This window comes from Poecilia reticulata, linkage group LG2 (genome assembly GCF_000633615.1).
Source record: "Poecilia reticulata strain Guanapo linkage group LG2, Guppy_female_1.0+MT, whole genome shotgun sequence".
Lineage (NCBI taxonomy): Eukaryota > Metazoa > Chordata > Actinopteri > Cyprinodontiformes > Poeciliidae > Poecilia > Poecilia reticulata.
The window spans coordinates 22927686-22941638 of NC_024332.1; the positions used below are offsets into that span (position 1 = coordinate 22927686).

The 13953-nt window shown below is 41.3% G+C and overlaps 1 protein-coding gene across 1 annotated transcript in view; it reads left to right on the top strand.

The window, feature by feature from the left end:
• Positions 1-13953, top strand: part of satb2 (SATB homeobox 2) — a 71121-nt gene that overhangs the window by 8518 nt on the left and 48650 nt on the right. Inside the window, exon 2 of the mRNA XM_008396790.2 lies at positions 1180-1599. The gene's annotated coding sequence lies outside the window, so the exon portion shown is untranslated. The remainder of the gene's footprint in view (positions 1-1179; positions 1600-13953) is intronic.

Consider the following 13953-nt stretch of genomic DNA (forward strand, 5'->3'; position numbering starts at 1 on the left):
TCACTCACTCACTCACTCACTCACTCACTCACTCACTCACTCACTCACTCACTCACTCACTCACTCACTCACTCACTCACTCACTCACTCACTCAAACTTTATTTCTACCATTAGGTGTGGTCAGTGAAGTGGTTCAGTTTTCTTTCCAAACAGGAAACTTTACAAAGACACACAATAAATATTAATATAACGTGACTCAAAATGGTCTGGTTCTCAGTACTTTGAAATATTTTAAAGAATAAGAAAGAAAAAAAAAAAACACAAATACAGTATCAACATTTGGATAAGATTACAAAGTAAAAAACAAAAGAAAACAATGTTAAAACTATGCTGAATCAAAGTTTTGGAAGCTTATGGCAACAGGAACAAAACTGGCTTCACAGCACTTATTCTGGTAGTTATGCTAAAAACACAGACAAAAATAAATAAAATACATATCATGTTTCTTGCGTTAGCTATGTCGATATCTCAATCAGTCATGCAGTCTAATTACTGCGAGGATGACAGCTGGCCCCTACTTCCTGCTTCCTACTTCCTGCTTCCTCTGCACTGATGGTCTGATCTCCAGGCTGCAGTCGGAGGAATCGCTTTGTCTCCTCCATCTTTAAGAAGTGGGTTGAATCTCAGAACGGCTCTGAACTTCAAGCTGTGTCAAAGATCAAGCGCTCTTGAGGGCCCCCTGCTGGCCTTAAACAGCAGCTGAGTTCGCTTATGCCTCGGGCCGAGTTGTGCCCCGCAGGGTGTCCCTCCGCCGCCGGGTCACGACCCTCTCCTGATCCGGATCAGCAGAGTTCCTCCCTGGTCACTTCCAGTAGAGATCCGGCCCACCGAGCCCCTCCGCGGCGGCTCCTCTCCTCCCCCTGGCCGTCTCTCCTCCCCTCTCTCCACCCTCTATCAGGCGCTGCAGCCGTCAGCGCAGTGGACGATTGAAAGTGACAGTGTGATTCCAAAGCGCTCTGCGCCCGCTGCACAACTGGAACTCAGACGCTGCTGTTTTAGTTTTTTTTTTTTTCCCTTTTTCTTCTTTCTTTCTTTCTAATTTTTTTTTTTTTTTTACTTTTCGCTCAGGTTTTTTTTTTCTTTTTCATCTCGGACTGACCCGCGCTTTTTTTTCTTCTCCTTCTTCTTCTCCTCTCTTTTTTTTGCGCCTCCTGCCTCTTTCTCTCCCTCTTTTCGAGGATGAAGACGTGAATCCAGTCGGGCTCAGCCTGGAGACGCACAGAGAGAGCYGGCCGGAGGACAGAGAAAGTCAGAGGAACTCACCCAGAGCCGGTGCCGCGCAGTCCGGTCCGCAGACCGTCTCAGCAAGCCGCTCTTCAGCGCCCATCATCCGGCCACCGCTCCACTCTGACCGCGCCGCTCTGCGCACAAACCGCACAGATTCACACACACGTACAGACACACACGCGAGCGAGCGAGCGAGCGCGCGCTCTCGGAGAACTTTTTCTTTCTCTCCGGATCTTCTGCTCCGAGTTCAGATCTGGTCCGACAACAGAAGGACCCGGACCCGAACCAAGGTCCAGCCCTGGATTCACTACTGCTGATCAATGGACAGAGCCTCTTCGGCGGGCAGCAGCGCTACAGACACGCCGTGAACAGTGAGTGCAGAACACACACACACTCTCTCTCTCTCACACACACACACACACGCACACACACACACTGAACGATTCAGGACACATGGAAGTAAACTATAGCTGTAAATAAGAGAACAGAAGTGGATCTTCTTCGCCTTCTCCATTACTAGTGGTCTAATTAAGGTTGATAATGTAGAGACAGTTGGCTAATTCTAATTATGATCAATCTGAATCATGAGTAAAAATTGGAAATTATTTGTGGGATGATTTTCTTTTCGGAAAACCTCAAGCGATTTCGTTTAAGCCATGTAACCATAATTACATAAYAAGAGTAGCTAACCAGTGATAAACGTTAACCATCCTTATTTAAAAGTGTTCATTATATATGAACCTCCGCAGCAGCATATATATTATATGTGTACATATAAATATATGTAGCCTATAGATATATGTATCTATAATGTATCTTTCTAGTGACAGATTAAATGCGTTTTAAAATGCGTCACTTCGTCACATTTTAACTCCTGCAAGAAAAACAATTAATGACCAATTATCGCGAGAGCCGTCAATCATTACAGTGCGCGTGTTTTTTAATCATTTTGTCGCTTTTTCATTGGGTCAGCGCTGGAAGTTGGGCTGAATAAATCGAATAATTTGCAGGTAACAGACGCAGATGAAGGCCTTGTGACTGAGCAGCGGTGCGTTCAGGGAAAAAAAAAAAAAAAGCCCCAAAAAGCATGAGGAATGTGAAGAGAGGCGGCGGAGTGAGAGGCTGGGAGGCCACAAATGAGAAGCAGCCCCGCAGCGAGCGGACCGTCCTGTCAGGAGCAATACTCCATCCTGCTGCTTGACAAAAAAAAGGAAAAAACATAAAGAAATCATCTCTGTTATTTCTGTATTTCAATCTTTTTATTTTGTAAGCTTGCGCAGAACCCAGATGTTTTGGATCGGAGGTTAAATCAAGATGCATTTTTTTTCCTGGTTTTGTAGCGTTTAATTTTTAAAGCGCACCTGATCAGGTAAAGTGCGGACGCGAAGCTTCTTGTGAATCACGATTATTATTATTATTATTATTATTATTATTATTATTATTATTATTATTATTATTGTTGTTATTCGCAGGTCGTGAGACGCGCATTGAATTATTCTAAAAATACGTCCCTCCCGCCAGGCAGAATTCCTCTAAATGTTGTCACTTATTCTTACGTTTATTTATTTATTAATTATTATTATTTTTAATAATAATAATAATAATTTTATCGTCTGCTTTGGTGTTAAAAGCAGAATTCCGCTCGAACCGCGTGGAGAACCGGATTGGTCTCGGTCGGTGTGAGGGGAGGCGTCGGTCCAACTTTCCTGGCCTGCATGGCGCAGGCGAAGCGTCCAACAGAACAGGAGAAGCTTAAGCTTTTCTTTGGCTCCGAGTAGACAGCAAAGGCCTCGTGTGTGCGCGCGCCTGTGTGTGTGGGGGGTCAGTTTAGTCCTGCGCACTCAAAGTCTGATGTGAGTGTTTCTGCTATGCGATCTGTTAGAGCCCAGATTTCTGCAACCGACACAAACCCCTTTTTTTTAATCCAGCAGGTAATACTGCAGAACATTAGAGATGCGCTCCATGTGGTCACTCGGAGTCAATGTGTGTGTGTGTGTGTGTGTGTGTGTGTGTGTGTGTGTGCGTGTGTGTGTGTGTGTGTGTGTGTGTGTGTGGGTGTGTGTGTGTGTGTGTGCTGCATAGTGCTCCCAAAAATGAATCAAACCCATCGACAGTAACAGTTTAAAAAAAAAAAATCTACTACAATACGAGGCTTAATTCCTGGGTTGGGTGTCAAACTGTTTCATCAGAATGAAACTGCACCTTAAACTGCTGTTTCTATATTGGTGAGTTTTTATTTCATTTTATTTTTTAAACGATTGTAACAAAAAGCAGCGCTGTGTTGACAGCAGCCTCACGCTGACCAAACAGTTACAGAACATATTTTATTCAGCTGGATTTTCATCTGTTATTTCTGGGTGTGATGTAACCTGAGCAGCCAAAAGAAACATGAAAAAGTTCATTTTGAACTAATTGTCATTTTTAAATGCAGCTGCTCATCCAGGTGAGTTCAGTTCTGACTGATCAGGATGACTGGAGCTCCATGTTCAGAGCAACTAGTCCCGGGTTGTCAACCTTAGTCAAATAAGTAACGCATTTAAAATGCAGTCTTACATTTTACTGCATAAGCATTGCTCACATGGTTGGGACTCAGCTTAGCATGCTAGACTTTAGCATTAGCTCTGCTGCTAAACAAGCTAAATCTGCATCCAAACTGTAAACTTTAGCTGACTGATGCAGTTTTTCATAAAACCATCCAGACAGCAAACCACCAACTGCAGCTTCATTCTAACTGAAATGTTCTTTATTAATTGTTTAACTTAAAGTGATTATGCTTGATTAAAAGTGAAATACTTAGCAATATTTAACATCTTCCAAAGTCTATTTTTACAGTGCACAGAGACGTCGCTGTAGTTGTTAGTGGGAATTCAGTTAAAAACTGAAAACCTGTTTATTCATTTCTGATAGAGACGCCCATGTTTAGAAATGCATCTTGACTACTCCGATTAGGATTTTCAACTTGTGTGTTTTGGAAATGATGTGAAATTACTCAGCAGTAGAGTAGAATTGTATGAATTTATTAAATGAACAGCCGCTTTTAGCAAGCGGAGAACAGACGCCACGCTCTGCAGAAGCCGCTTGGTTTTGGCCCATAGCAAAGACGAACGTTTAATGCAAAAACATAAACATGAAAAATGAGCCTTATTGCTCTGGGTTGCAGCGAAACATAACTGAGTGTTTCCTCAGCTCAGAGTTTTATGCATTTCCCATAAAACCACGTGTAAAACAGCCAAACCTTCAGGATAACAGCAGGATTCACAGCAGCCAATCAGCAGCTCCATACGTTCCCCTCCAGGAAACCAAACTGATAGTTTCTTTTTCTTTTTTTTTTTTTTTTTGATAATCATTTTCTTTGCGCGTAGATTGTGATTCTCTCTGCTGTTTGGCTCTCAGCTGAACTTCTCTGCTCACTTTGTGTAAAACAGTCATTACAACCTGCTTAGACACCAAAACTGGAGATGAAGCGTTCAACCAGTTTAAAGTCTGTATTTTTTTAATTATTGTTAAAAATATATATATATATATATTTCATGAACTTATTAGTTTTCCTGTAGTTGAAGGGAAAGTTGAATGAAACAGTGAAAGGTGTGTACCGTAATTAATCACAGGTTTATGGCTGGCAAATGAAATTATTGGAGCACGCCTTTTTATCGCTGGCGAAGAACAGAGCCGCTGTAAACGCCGCTTGGTATGCATCAAGGTCAGGGAGAGGTCAATCCAGCTGGGCTGCAGAGAATGAAGAAAATAACAACAGTCCAGAATATTAAAATCCTCCTGTGTGATTGTAATATTGTTGATAATATGATATTGTGACGCTGTGCAGCCGCAGAAGAACCCGTCTCTCTGTCGGCTGGGCCGTTCAGAGCTGATGGAAGGCCGGACCTCCTGCAGCAGAACAGTTTGCAGATGATGTTTGATTTAGGAGTGAAATCGTTTTTTTTTTGTTTTTACGTTTACCATGATAAAATAATGACAGTTAGTGGAACAGCATCGAAATGGGAAATTACAGTTAAAACCATGTGTGATGACAGCGATAGTAAAAGAAAAAAAAAAATCCAGACCGTCTAAGACGGTTACACCACCTGAGGGAAGGAGCACTGAAACATTGGACACTTATCAAATTTGTTAATATGTAATATTCTACCTGAATATGACTATCAATAACAAAATCCTGATGGAAACCTTGATAAATCAGTTTTTCCTGCCGTCTTCCCTCGTAGCGGATGACTGGTAATTTTAACAAAATTCTGACGACCTTGATAATCGTCGTATTTTTGCTCACAGATCATGATGCAAGTCTGACTAGAAAGTTGATTATGTGGTTTGTAAACTTTGATCTGTGGAGGACAGGAAACCGGCTGGACGAGTTCATCTGACCCTTCAGGTCTGCTTAAAGCGGCCGACTCCTCCAGTTGCTGCACTGCAAAAACACAAAGTCTCAAAAACGATTTTTGGTCAAGTTTCTAGTAGATATACTTACTAAACTTGACATAAGGCAAAACTAAATCACAAGGAACTTTTAAGCATCAAATAGAATCTGGTTCAGAGTCAATAATTTTTTAATATTGATGAAAAAGTTCTAGTTCCACTTGCAGATTATTTTACTTGTAACCTGACATTTCCCCCATGGAAATGGAGCTGGTACTTTTTCATCAGTATTAAGGAATTATTGACTCCAAACATAATCCTATATCTTGCTAAAAAGTTACATATGAGTTAGTTTTATGTTATTTCAAGTACTGAGACATTTGCTCTAGAAACGAGACCAAAATGTCTCGCGAAGTTTTCGTGTTTTTACAGTGTAAGGTCGTAGAATTTGCGCTCTTTGTGTGTGTGACCAAGGACGCCTGCTCACGCTGGAGGTCGAGGCCGCCCGCCTTCCTCTCCGCCTTATCAAGCAGGACGTTTACACGAGAGCCTTTAAGGTTTCGCTTTACATCGGCAGTTCCACAACAGCCGGCCATAAACCGAGGAACAGCTTCCTTCTAATTTCACCATGTAAAATAAAACCCCTCTTCTCGTTGGTTCAGGCGGTGAAAGAGCAGAGTCCTGCCTGTTGGTGGATGTGTGAATAATGCGAAGCATCCCCCTGGAAATAAACCAGCTCTCATCGAAACGAGCTAGTAAACCAGATCCAGAGCCAGGAAATAGTCTGATCTCCACATAGTCTAAGTGAGATGCAATATCTCCGCATCTAAGTGCAAAATGTAAAAAAAAAAAAAAAAAAACTCAGTATCTTCAGTCAGAAGCTTTGTGAAATTTTCTGTATTACAGACTGCTACAGGAGGTCCTCCTGCCCACAGCCACCAGTATCTACAACAACTCTTAAATTCTCTTTTGGATCAATAACATATTTTTGAATTTGAATTGAATTCATTTTGTTTTTATGCCTTTAAAATCTGCAGTAAATCTCTTTTGAATGTATGTGAAATATGTTTGTCAGGTAAAATCATTTTATTTCATTTGACTTTTTTAGACTTTACTGCACTGTAAAAACACTAAATCTTACCAAGTATTTTTTTTGTGAGTGTCTAGGTGCAAATATCCCAGTATCCACTGAATAGGACAGAATTAACTGACAAGTAAGTTTTCAGTCAGAAATATAATTGTTTTCATAAATATTAAGGCCCTTAATATTGATGAAAAAGCAGATTTTTTCACTGATAACAAGACGTTTTCTCTGTGTTATAAGTGAAATATTGTTGTAATGTGTTTTTGCAGTGTAGAATAGAGCGAATCACTTGCCATTCCCCTGTGCACACACACCCACACACACACGCACACACACACACACACACACGCACACATGCACGCTCTGCATGCGTGATCATTAGACAGCAGGACTCTTAATATCTCTGCCATTCTTTTATCTGCTGTGCAGAGCTGCGCATTAACCAATAGCCTGATAGCCCTGCTATAAAAGCTGATGTGGAACAGGGAAGAGCGTCCGTATCTCAGGACATTTCCCTGGAGGCGACGCCTCCCCCTCCTCCCCCGCTAACGGCGCTAATAATGCCCTGGCAGCTCGCTCCGTCTCTGCCTGGTTTGCATTTGGACGGCAGCAGAGTCCGGCAGCGAGACGCTGGAGAGGAGAGGCGGTTCAGCCGGGGGTCAGAGGTCAGTTCTTCCTCAAACCTTCACTAGTATTCTACCTGTGTAAGGTCCCAGCTTCACCTTAGAGTGTGTGTGTGTGCGTGTGTGCGCGTGGGCGTATGCTTCCTGTCTGCCTCTCAGTGGGACTCTGTTTGAGGACATCTTCTGGATGTTTGGTTTTTTAGCCGTAGTCTGACGTTTCCTGCAATCAGAGAAGAGTTTTGTTTTTTTTTTATAAACTTGGGGTTGAGCTAAAAACAGTAAGCAGAGTCTGCCTCTGAATTACACGTCGTCCTCTGTGTGTGTGTGTGTGTGTGTGTTTGTGTGTGTGTGTGTGTCTGAGCACAACACATTGTTTATAGGTGTGTTTGTTGATGTGTCCTTCGGGTGTGTCCACAATCTTTTCTTTTTTCTCCATCCATCCATCCATCCATCCATCCATCCATCCATCCATCCATCCATCCATCCATCCATCCATCCATCCATCCATCCATCCATCCATCCATTTTCTGCCGCTTATCTGGGGTCGGGTCGCGGGGGCAGCAGCTTCAGAAGGGAGGCCCAGACTTCCCTCTCCCCAGCCACTTCTTCCAGCTCCTCTGCGGAAACCCCAAGGCGTTCCCAGGCCAGCCAAGAGACATAGTCCCTCCAGCGTGTCCTGGGTCTTCCCCGGGTCCTCCTCCTGGTGGGACGTGACCGGAACACCTCACCAGGGAGGCGTCCAGGAGGCATCCTGACCAGATGCCCGAGCCTCCTCAACTGGCTCCTGACGTGGAGGAGCAGCGGCTCTACTCTGAGTCCCTCCCGGATGACCGACCTTCTCACCCTATCTCTAAGGGAGAGCCCAGCCACCCTGCGGAGGAAACCCATTTCGGCCGCTTGTATCCATGATCTCGTTCTTTCGGTCATGACCCAAAGCTCATGACCATAGATGAGGGTGGGAACGTAGATCAACCGGTAAACCGAGAGCTTCGCTTTTTGACTCAGCTCTCTCTTCACCACGACGGACCGGTACAGCGCCCGCTTCATGGTAGACGCTGCCCCAATCCGCCTGTCGATCTCCCGCTTCCTTCTTCCCTCATTCGTGAACAAGATCCCCAGATAATAATAATAATAATACATTTTATTTGTAGGCGCCTTTCTGGACACCCAAGGTCACCTTGACATAAAAACAAGCAAATTATAAAATACATACTGGTAATAAAAAACATAAAAACACAAACAAGATTTATATATACTTTGTGGACACACCCGAAGGACACATCAACAAACACACCTATAAACAAAGTGTTGTGCTCAGATACTTAAACTCCTCCACTTTTTCTCGTACTTTATAATCTCATCTTCGGCTCCTGGTGTGTCGGTTCTTGTCATGGAAGTATAAACCCAGATTGAGGGACGGACGACTTCCCGGTAGCAGAAGGGGCCCTTCTACAGAGTTTTATCTACATACATCAAGGGCAATTATTGATGTGAGATTATTGGGAAATTTAGGGAGGAAGCCCACTACGACGAGGCATAAGGTGGTTATTAGTATCAAACTACACTGCAAAAACACAAAATATTACCACATATTTGTGTTGAGTTTTCAGTACAATAGTACTTAATAAAAGAGTCCTAGTTCCACCAGCAGATTATTTCACCTATAACAACCCATTTTCCCGTGTTATAAGTGAAATAATCTGCCAGTGGAAGTAGGACTTTTTTTAATCAAATGACAGTATTACGTAACATGAACTTTTTGAGCTTTACATCGTGTTATAATGTTATTCCATCATCAAAACATACCTGGAGTGTTGCTGTTGTTCTTTCATGCATGAAAAATCCTTTAATCTTCATGGCAACCATTCAGCTGTACAAAACGCAAGGGTGGACATAGCCCCGCCTTCAAAACGCAGTTTCCTACCAAGCGTCAGCCTCACTCAGCACTCCTCCCTCTTCACTCTCCCAATCAGCTCCTTCAGACTAGCCAGCAGCAATTAGCAAACATCTGGTGGAACATCTGCTGAGCTCATTACAGGAGCTGCTTCTCAGAACAATCCTGATAAGATTTTTTAAAGGGTTAATAGAGGAGCCATGTTGTCATGACTTCCTGGAGGCGGAGTTTCAGAAAGAGCAGGAGTTTTTAAAGAGACAGAGGCCCAATTTCAATGTGTTAAATAACAAAGTCAAATTTCTTTTAAATCATGTTTTACATACAAAGCATTTTCATAACAATTGAAGGTAACATAGCTCCTTGATTGTGCTATAAAATTTGCCTGGAAAACATGTATTACTTCCCCTTTACGTTGGTTAAAAGGGAAAAAGAAATGTCAGTGTATGGCAGCATCCCTCTGTTTCAAACCAATCAGGACTATCTAATTGAACAAATCTCCTTCACAAAAAACAACACAGAGTTCGAAAGTTCAGGTTTCCCCTCTAACTTGTCACAGGTCTTTGTTGTTTCTGTTACCGCAGCTAATCCCTTTATTACCGCTGGGTCTTTAGCTCTTATCTCTACTACAATTATGAAGTCAAATTTCTTTTAAGTCAATACTTCAAATACATTATATTACAAAATTACACACAATGTAATTAGTAAAATGGCACTTTGTGTTTGGAAAGTACATAATATTGCAGAATTATCTACTTAAAACCAACGCCTATATTTTAGTTACTTGTGAGTTTTGTCTTATTGATTTTGTGTTTTTGCAATGTATGTCAATGCTTGAATCATCTGCGGTTTCAACGTTGCCATAGTTACGCTTTATACTGTTCGTACCATTACCAGTCAATTTAAAGAGACAACCAGACGAGTGCATTGCTGTCCTTCCCCCACGTGTTGCTGATCTTAACTCAGCGACTTATAATTACACTTGGCTGTTTACTGGAAACACAGCGGGTCAAACCTAATTACACATATCCTCCGAAGTCAAGTTCATTTCAGCCCAAACTTTGTAAAGTTTGATTATTGCTCTGGCCGGCTAGGTCTGACGGTGCCTTCCGGAGCGATAAACTAGGTTATGTGTTGTGAGCCGTTCCTTATCAAACCCACGCTACGCGCAGCCCCATGTCTCCATAGCAGACGTGCAACAGCTCCTCTTATCGCCTGTTTATTAACTGCCCTCACTGTCACACACCTTGTGATTATTATGGACTCGATAGCCATCTCAGTATCTGAGTCGTGTTGCTGAACGATCAGTTTTAATAGGCGCGTGAGGTATTTACATGTGATGCACCACATACTGTCCGCCAAAGACGATCTCTGGAACAAAGACTCATTATTGCTCAACACACCAATAATAGATAAAGCAGGTTGGCATTTATCAGGCTGAGGAGGGATACGCTTATGCCATGTTTCCTCACGCCCAGTTATTAGTCCGTTCCCAGTGTTTAGAAACCATCTTATCTTTGTGAAGATTACCTACTTGATTGCTTTTAAATGTATCATGAAATATATTATGGGAATTTACATAAAAGGGTGGCTCTTCCAACATAACAGCTTTATTGAATTTTATAAACAGTAACTGGCTAATAAGTCTGGGGTCTTTCTTACGTAACATGTGATGAGCGATCCGTACAGAACTGTTAAAGTACATTTAAATGGCTGTGAAATACAGTCCACAAAATTTCATTGTGGTTCAATTCCAGATGTTTTAGAAGCTTATTCTTTTCCTGTTTAATATTTTTGCTATTCTCTAAATAAATAAAATAGGATAATTTTTTGTAACAATCCCATAAGTGTTCAAGTTTCAACCATTTTTGAGCCAAAGCTCAACAATTTGGAGGAAGTCCTGTGTTGTGCAACATATAGGTTTGGTTTGGCTATGAATAGCTATTAATAATTAATAAATGCCAAAGACAATTATTAACAAAGTTAATAACTGAGATCAAAATCACCAAGTCGGGACGGCGCCTGATTATCAGGAATTAATAACCAAACAGCTTGAGTTCTTGTTTCATTGACAGCCTGCTGGTTTGATGATATGGAACTACAGACGTAAGAATTTATTCACAAAAATAACTCAACCCACAGTTATGGTACCTCAGTCAACAAACTGTTTAGCTGGCTGCTAACTTTCAACTAAACTACGAAATAAAATGAAAAAAAAAACAAAAAAACAAATAAAACTACAAACAGAAGTAAACGTTTATTTTGAGGAACTGAGATGGAGGCCAAATTAGCAAGGCATTAAAATAATCTTCCAGTGGAACTCGTATTTTTTCCTCTCAGAAGCTCCCATGTCCTGCTGAAACGTTACTTGTAAGGTTTTTTTTTGTCTTATTTGAAATGAGATAAGATATTTGCAGTAGAAACTAGACCAAATTTACTTGTAAAGAATTGGAGCTTTTGCAGTGTTAAGAAATAAGAAAGAAGGAAATGACGTAAACGATCAACAACAACAACAAATCTGGTAAATTCATACATCACAGAATAATGTAGCTAATCATTATTAATGCTTTTAATTCATCAAGTTTTATAAGGTTTTAGATGCGACACCTAGTGATCTGCTGGTCTGTTGGATTTCCAATTGTGCAAAAATGATTACTGAGCAGACCGTGATAAAAAAAAAAAGGCAGAGTCATTCTGACCTTTGACCTGGAGGCTTTCAGCATCCAGACAGTGGATGTGCACACACATCCTTTTATATACTACTTCCAGGCAGCCGGTCCGTGTCCCAGTTTAATTTATTTAACTAATAAATTTGACAATTTATTATTGAATAAATGTAATGTCTGGAAACAACCTGGTATCAGCTAATGAATAAGTCCAGGTAGACAATAAAGCCAGGTGTCTGCAGCCACTACAGAACAGTGTCATTATTTGTAACGTTCACATATTGAGCCGTTTCATTTCTGATTAGGAAGTCGTTTAGATTTTTAATGTTTCCTGTTTGTCACTTAGTTTCTGGTAACTGATTCACCGGTGCAGACAACCAAACCTCTTCACGTTTAACCAGCTGAGACAAAACAAAATTCAAACGCGAATCAAATAAGAATCAAATGCTGCAAAAACACAAAGTCTAACAAAAGTATTTGTTTTTTTGTATTATTTCTTGTGCAGATATCTTAATGCACTTGAAATATGGCTAGACTAACTTACAAGTAGCTTTTCAGTAACATATAAGTCAATTATTCCTTAATGCTGATCAAAAGCATTATTTCTATTGGCACATTGGGAAAAATGTGGATAATAAAATCAATGAAACAATCTGTCAATCTGCCTCTTCTCACTCTGAACTATAGAAGAACCTGTTGGCCAAAGAACTGATTTCTTCATAAATTCCCATAAATCACTGAATATGTTTTGACTGAAAGCAGTTCTGGTTTATTCTCCACACGTTCCCTCCTACAGCTTCAGTTTGCAGGTGAACATTTGAGCTAAAATGATGTCTGAGTAACAGAATGAATTTGAAAATACATCAAAATACCAGTAGCGTAAAAAGGTTCCTCGGGTCTCATCAAAGTGTTCTTGAACAATTTTAATGCGTTGCATGGTGTAGATTGACACCAGAGTGGAAATGAAAACAAACCTCAGCACAAATCACATCTGTCTACATCTGGACAGGAGAAACTCCCAGCGTCCAGAGCTGTCGGATTGATCGAAAATACATCCTGAAAATCTGTAACTAATCCGTCCTCACCAACTAAAATCTCTGCAAAGCAGCAAGCAGACCGTCCACCTCCAGCTGTAGGTCATACTGCCACCTGCTGGACTCAATAAGCCTCCTAATGTAAACAGAAAGGAAACAATGCACAAAAGCTTTTGTTTTGTCTCTGCACAACACAGAGCTGCATGCTGGAGGGGGCATCTCCTCACTGGGAGGACTGTGTGTGTGTGTGTGTGCGTGCGTGTCGGAGAGCAGAACAAAGGATCTAAGAGACAAATTTAGTCGGCAATGTGTTAAAAACTAAAAGTTTTTAACATATTGTGTGGAATAACATCACAAAACCTACAGATGTAACTAAGAGCGAAGGTTTAAACGATAGGTTTAAGGTCCGCCTCGTAAATTCCTAATTCAGAACAAGTAAGAAATTATTGACCCAAAGCAAGCTCCTATTTCTTAGTTTTGTGTTTTTGTTTTTTCAACTGTGCTAAGATATTGGCAGTAGAAACAAGACCAAAATGACTTGGTAAGATTTTGTGTTTTTGTAGTGTTCAAGTCCTGGTAATGCTGTTTAAAGTGACAACAAGGTATTTTCTGTAAAGGTTGGACCACAGCAGCATGAGAAATACCAAGAAAAAGGAAAATAACAGAATTTGTAGCAGTAATCGCTGCAGAGTTGACCACAGGCCTGGCCTTCCCTCTACACTGTACAGACATAAAATGCAGCGACTTTAACGATGTGATGAACTCTTCAGAAGGTCGATAGAAAAACACCCGTGTGTCTTCTCCTGACCTTGTGACTTGGTAACGTCCGCCGGCATTCAGGCAGGACATCTTATCTGTTAGATTAGATGCCCCCAAAAAAGAAAAAAAAAATATCAACAAAATATGCAGCTTGACTCTGTATCTGCTGTATCAAATACCAGAAGAAGTGTAATAGAAGCAGGATGTGCGTAGAGATGAGGAAGATGCTGGGGATGTGTGTGTGTGTGTGTGTGTGTGTGTGTGTGTGTGTGTGTGTGTGTGTGTGTGTGTGCGTGTGTG